This window comes from Nuphar pumila, chromosome 15 (assembly GCF_984573655.1).
Source record: "Nuphar pumila chromosome 15, dmNupPumi1.hap1.1, whole genome shotgun sequence".
Taxonomy (NCBI): domain Eukaryota; kingdom Viridiplantae; phylum Streptophyta; class Magnoliopsida; order Nymphaeales; family Nymphaeaceae; genus Nuphar; species Nuphar pumila.
Genome location: NC_143263.1, coordinates 23,573,009 through 23,580,151, shown reverse-complemented (window position 1 = coordinate 23,580,151; position 7,143 = coordinate 23,573,009).

Here is a 7,143-nt window from a genome sequence, read left to right as displayed (position 1 = left end):
GTTTTTAAAACGAGCTCGAATTTTGAAGTTCAATACCCCGTTGCGAAGCAAATCTAGTGTAGAATTTAAAAATGTAATTTTGAAAGAAATTCAGATTGTTTTTCTCGAGAAAATATTTTCAAAACGAAACGAGCTATTTTTGGCAGTTTTTGAAACGAGCTCGGATTTTGAAGTTTAATAGCTCGTTGCGAAGCAAATCCAGTATAGAATTTGAAAATTTGATTTTGGAAGAAATCCAGATTGTTTTTCTCGAGAAAATATTTCCAAATTTAGACTCCCAAGGGTAAAAATGTTAATTTTGGAAACCCGGGGTTTGAAATTGATTTCTGAAAACTTTTAAAACTCAATCTGGATTGAAATTTATAAAACTGGAGTTCTGGACTTCGAAAATGAAATGAAATGTGATGAAATGTTATGAAATGCTGAGAAATGATATGAAATGATGAGAAATGACATGAAATGACATGCGAAATGCTAACCCTGAATGAAGAATTTTAGATTTTAAACCCCGATTGGCAGTTGTATCAGTTCAAAAGGTATTAAAATTAATTAAATTTGCAAAATAGCTCAAGAAATGGTTTTTGGGACTCTACTGGGTCACATTGACACTGAAAATTGGGGTTCGAGCTGGATTGAACTGAGATGAGCTAGATTGAGCTGGGTTTTAGAGTTTCAGAACTCAAATGAACTGATCAGGCACTGACTCAACTGACCTTTCCGACTGAATTTTCAAGAAAAGCTGTCATTTTTAGAGAAATGGTACAGAATGGTCACTGGAGTGAAGTGAATTATGAACTTGAGCTGGCTTTGAGCTGAAACAAAGGTCAGTAATACTGAGGTGAACTAAAATCGAGGCTCAAACACTAGCTCAACTGACTAAACTCGGCTCAATTTCAGCTGAAAGAGCTGAAATAGACTAAAATGGGCTCCTGAACACTTAGAAATGGTTTTGAACTGAAACGGAAGCACTCAAACTCCTGATGAGCTCAAGTTAGACTCTGGAAAGTATGACTGACTATGAATGACTGACTAAAAGACAATTGACTTGGATTTGATTGAGAAATGAGCTCATTTATGAAGAAATTATCTCATTTTGGTAGGAATGGTCAAAAATGAAAATGGTTTGTTCATTGTGAGCTCAGATGAGCTTGAAATGACTGATATTCTAACTATTCTGAACTGACCAACAAGCTTGGTTGACTCTGACTGACTGGGGTCTGGGATGATCTAGGGGTAAAATAGTAATTTTCCTAATAAAAGTGGGTAAAATGGTAATTTTCTGAAACTAACTCAGGGTTTGACTCCTACACTGACCTAATAGGGTTTGCACTGCCTGAGGAGGATTGTTTGAGAATGGATGTGGAAAATTTGGGGTGTTTACAGGCACCAGTGTCTACTAACGCATAGACAAAGCACTTGCTGATGCTAACAACAACATAAAACAATCTGGGACTCAGTAGTGCTTCCTTTACTGTTTTTTGTTGGAAATCACTTATAATCCTCAAGGGATTCAATCGAGTCATCTCTACAATTGACGTATCCTCCACTTCGGTTGTCTTTACCATGACAACTACATTCATAGATTTCTTCTGGGGACGGTCTCTGGCTCTATGAGGGCCTTTACAAATGAAACACCCCGAGTAGGTAGAAGACTTAGTTGTCTCTACCTTAGTTTTTCCCTCTATCCGACCCTTCCCTGGGGCCACTTTCTTGCCATGATTCCTCATCCTCACCCTAGACTTGGTTGAATCACTCATAGTGTGGGCTTTATAGTCCACTAGACGGTCGGCCATAGCCAAGGCCGATGACAAATCCTTCACCTCGAGATGGCATAACTCCGTCTGCGCCCAAGGGGTCAGTTCACTCATGAAGTTATAAAGCTTATCTTCCTCGAACATATTTTTCACATCCAGTAACAGAGCAAAGAAAGACTTGACATATTCGTGAACTGTCCCAGTCTGTTGAAGATGTCGAAGTGCCTCTCGGGCTAGCCATGCTACGTTGGAAGGAAGAAACTACGCTTTGATTTCCTTCTTTATCTCATCACAAGTAGCAATGGCTGGCCATTGAGCATTGGCATCATCCTCCAACTTGGTACGCCACCAAAGTTTTGCATCTCCATTGAGATACATGCTCACCATAGTGACTTGTTCACTCTCGTTGGTATGGGCAGCCTTAAAGAACTGCTCCATATCCCAGAGAAAGTTCTCCAAGTCTTTAGAACTTCTTATGTCGTTGAAGCCTTTTAGTTCTGGCACTTTAACCAGCGGCTTGTCATTGAGCAATGGGTTTTCAAGGGCCCTTCTCAAGACATTTATTTCGGTTCGCAAGTCTAAGGTTGCAATGTTGAGTTTTCTTTGTGAGTCCACCAATCCTCTATTTATCTTGTCGCCAAGATAGGTAAGCATTCCTTATAAGTTAGTCAGACATCCTTCCATCGCCTCCATCCACGATGCCCACTCATTAAGTCGAGTGGACTAAGTTTCCATCGTTTCCTCTAACCGAATCAACCTTTCTCGATTCTCCATTGCAGCCATGCGCGAACCTGACTCTGATACCAACTGTCACACACAAAAAATTTATCTCCCAAAAGAGGCTCCCGTGTGTGGCCTAAGTAATAGTTTTGTTTACCACTTAGCAGCCTAAGTAACAATTCGTGAATTGCAAAGACCCAAACGTTTCACTCTAGGAAACTCTCAAGAAGGGACACACAAGGGACTTAGCCAAATTTTCCCACTTTGCCTTTTTTTTTATTAACTTAGAAGAATTTATAAGTACAATCTCATGCACTTGCTTCTCTCCCTCCTTTTACACTTTCACAAGTTCTTTACTTATAGCTTTACAAAGTAACCGAACAAAATGGGTGGCACTTGAACAGGCAGCCATCACACTTAACAGTTTATGCAACTGTTAACTTCTTTAAACATGTGGATGCCTTCCTAGGCTGCCACCATACTGTTAGCAACCGTTGAAATCACCCAACAATGGCCAAATAGGGGACATGCCCCGCGGTTGTCACCCGCTTCTCAATCCACCTATCTTCAGTCTGTATGACGCTTGTCCTTCAACAACTCTTTCACAGACTTGTCTTAGTCCAAGCACCTTCTTGTAAACAAGTGCCTTGCTTAACTTTTTGCCAAGCATTTACTCACTCGATAGCTTTATGCCCATTTACGCTTTGTGCACCGACAGTCATCACGTTTTTCCATCACATGTTGGCTTCCCATGACCACCCCACCATTAGCTTATCAGAGCCAAGCTCATCCGCTTGGTCCCAAAGATTCTAGTGTTACACACGACTACTGTAGGGATTGATCATCCTTATATGAACTGAGCAATAAACGCACTGCTCCTCACTGGTGAAGGTTTCAGCAGGACTGCGCCTACATCAGCCAAGTCCACACGTATCTGATTGTTCAAAAATGTTAAGGCTTGTGTGCATTTCACATGTTCAATACAAATTCAAGCCATTCACTCATTAAATGTTTGTATAAACGTTTACAAGGTTCAACCGACATAGATCCTGGAACAATCTCTAGTTGAGATCTTATCAAGTGGTATCAGAGCAGTTAGCCTCATAAATCAAAGATTTAATATTGAATTTACTATGATGTATTTTGCGGGACGATGATACTACTGGAATTATGTGTTCTTGCTGTAAACATTACAGCATCCTTGCAGTGATTGGAGTTTGCAAGTGCTTGTTTATTGCACGTATGTGCGCTCATCAATTGCTTTATGAAGGGAAGACTGTGCACCTCAACCGGTGATGCATCTGGCACACTTCTGTTCAACAACATAGGTTCTTGCATTTCAATATTTGCATAGGTGCACTCAGTACAACAAAAGAATAGATCAAAATAGGTATTCTTCTGGAATCTGTGCCGCAACTACATATTTGCTAGTCGTCTGCAGTGCAACACAACAACTGTTCGGGGTCCTGAAGTGACATTTGTGAATCAAACAACATGCACTTGTGTTTAGCTGCTAATTGCAGTTATTCAACTGTCCGAGGTCCTTAGCGGCTGTGCTGCAAAGCTTTAGAGATTGACGTCAGCTGTTGTTCCACGTTTTGTAATATTTTACAGCCTTTGTTGTACAACGCAACAATGTGATCACCTTCTATTATATGTGTCCAACCTCAAGTCATTCTATGGAGAGTCGCCAACAGTAGTAGAAGCTGCCCATGATAAGGATTGAGAGCCCCAACCCACTAGAATTATGAAGAACAAGAGACTTTGTAAGTATGATTGTATGATTTGAAAATATCTTGTTGAGTGGGATAGCGGGGGCAAAGACATTGCCACATGGGAGTGAAAACTTGATCTAAAAATGAGATTTTTGGACTTTGGACCTTGAGGGCAAGGTACATTAGAGCATGGTAGATTTGTTATAGTCAAGAATATGACAGTAGATCAAGATCTAGTGCCCAGGATCTAGACACCACCTCCAAAGCTTTATGAGGGTCAACCAACACAGTGTGGGGCCCAAATTGATGGCATGACAGCTAACATGGATTCTCTAATGGTGGACAAGTTAAAGATCCAAAGTTTTAGTCAAGAGCAACAGAAGTCAGACATGTGTCAAGCCTAGAAAGCATGTGAATTAAGGATTGGTGTCCACCTAGGGGGCGTGCTATGCTAGAGAGTCATGTGAGATGTTTCCTATTTCTAGAAGTTAATTAAATTTAATTAAGTTAGTTAATTAATTATAAAGAGTCTTTTTGTTGGTTTGTTCTTCTGATGAGTTCTTAGCTAAAAAAGTTTCATAATCTAGTTGGTTTCTTTATGCAATTAAGACTCAACCCAAGCTCTTCTTATATAAGATCTTGGAGAGTCATATTAAGCATTGAATAATATTGAGTTCCTTTAAGGCCTAGTTGTCTCATCTCTCTCCTCTCTCTTTTCTCTCTAGCACCCCTACCCTCTGACTCTCTCTTTTTTCTCTCCTCCTTCTTGGACATCCCTACCTCCTTGATGTCTTTCTCTCTTCTCTTTCTTGATCTTACCTGGCACTTTACGGAAAGGGCCCAAGCTTTTCTCGAGTTCCTTTAAGATATTTAGGAAGGCTACATTGTCTGAAAAAGCCGTTCAAAAGCCTCTACAATTGTGGTTCTGCTGTACTGCCCTCTCTGAAGCCTAACTTACGTAACCAGCCCTCTATACCTCTTATATTAGTATCTTAGATTTGTAACCAGACTTTAGATTGCATTATCTTATTTTTCATAGCTTTAAATCCAAAACCGTATTTACCTTATTAACCCGAAAACCTTTTTCTTTACCGTTTGAGCATTTTAGTAACCCAATGACCTATTTTAGCAACCTATTCTAACCCTGACATGCGTCCCTAGGCATCCAACAATTGCTTTAGTCTATATCAGGTCTGAACTGAAACTCTTTCCCGATGAGCCTCTAAACTTATTTTTAGACTACACGATTTCTCTGTTCCCTTAGATCTTTTCTCAAATCTGCCAAAAACCTACACCATAGTTAATCTTAGACATCTACCCCATCAAGTCCAGCGAGGGTCGGCATCCAGACACATCCAACCCAGCCTCACAGGGCTAAGAATCGTGCTTTCATTAGACTCAGACTAGAGTACCCTTGCTAACCCCGGGCTCCCTTCTAGTCCAAGCTCTGAACCGATTTAACTGAGGGTTTCTACTTTTCTCTTATAAATATGCTTTGTAGGGATCTTATAGGGTGGCTGATGAAGAATTGTTATTCTCTTTGATTTAATTGCAATTTATTTTCCTTAGATTTCCATGGTAGTGTAGAATAGTGATTACGAGTAGTTGCAACTTAGTTAATTCTTGTAAATTCTTTGATGGATTTACATCAATTTTTCAAAAAAAAAAATCCTCAAACCAAACTTATTCTCAGAGATTTTTGAACAATCAAAAGGCTTTTATTAATAAATAATGCATGATTTTTCAATACTTTTAGGTTTATTTTGCCGGCAAATAGAATGAAATTGAAGTTTTAAAACTCAAAATATAGGAGAAACTAGATTTGACTTGGTTTTCCAACCGAATCAGATAAAAATTCGCGAGTTGGGACCACTTCTCTTGCAACGGTAAGGTTTGTTTTTCATTTTCTTAAGATCCTAAAATTCTGAATTCAGAAACTCCAAAAAGAAAAGTGGTGGGGCGATAGTATCACAATAATATTGCAATATTATGTAAATGCTTTAAAATATTGCAAGCTTTGCTCATTTTGGGCATTTAAAAAAAAAAACTCAAAAAACACAGCGTCCTCAAAATATTGTAAGTATGGTTTGAGGCAGTCATCAATATTGTTCTTTTCATCTATTTCTCTGCTTTAATAAAATAAATAATATTTTCTTTGCAAGAAATTGTGGAAACTATAATAATCTCAATATAAGAAAAGTTTAAAAAATAAACGACTATAGAATCTACAATAATATAAAATAGAAGAGAAATCGAATGATTAAAAACCAAGTAAATACGAAATTATTTCGGTAATTAAAATAAGACCGTGTTTTGCTTCTACTTCCACGATAGTCACTGTAAATAAAAGAAGGAAAAAAGCATTTACCATTATATATATATATATATTTTAATTTAATGTCAGCTGCTGAATTTTCATAAAAGTGCATAAGATTTTTTAGGTATTAAGAAAAACAGACAGGACATAAATGTTATTGTATTTATTCTGTGAAATTTTTTTATTTCTAGGCATGTTACTGCTAGTTAAAAAGTGACGTTTTGTTCCCAAGAGTTTTGATGCTGGAAAAGAGAATTCATCAGCCAATGGATGGTTTTAAGAGGTGGTGAACATTCCTTAATGTAAGATTGCCAAAAAATGGACAAAGATTCTGACGATTGACGGTCAAGAATGTGCGTGCCTAGTGATCCAAGGGAAGAATCTGTGTCAGTGAGTGAAGCAAAGCACACAAAGTAAATTATAGGTAGGCATAAGTAGAAGTGCCTGGTAATCACCCTTAGTCAATGGACACTGACAATGCTGATACACAACATGAGCATCTCAAGTCTTAACTGAGCCGCACAGCTATTCGCTTGAGGCTTGAATACTACTACCCAAGGCTACCTAGAAATGCTTTCATAAGGACATTGAGGGGCCTCAAAATTCATTCAACTTATTAGGTCCAGCCCAAGTAAGG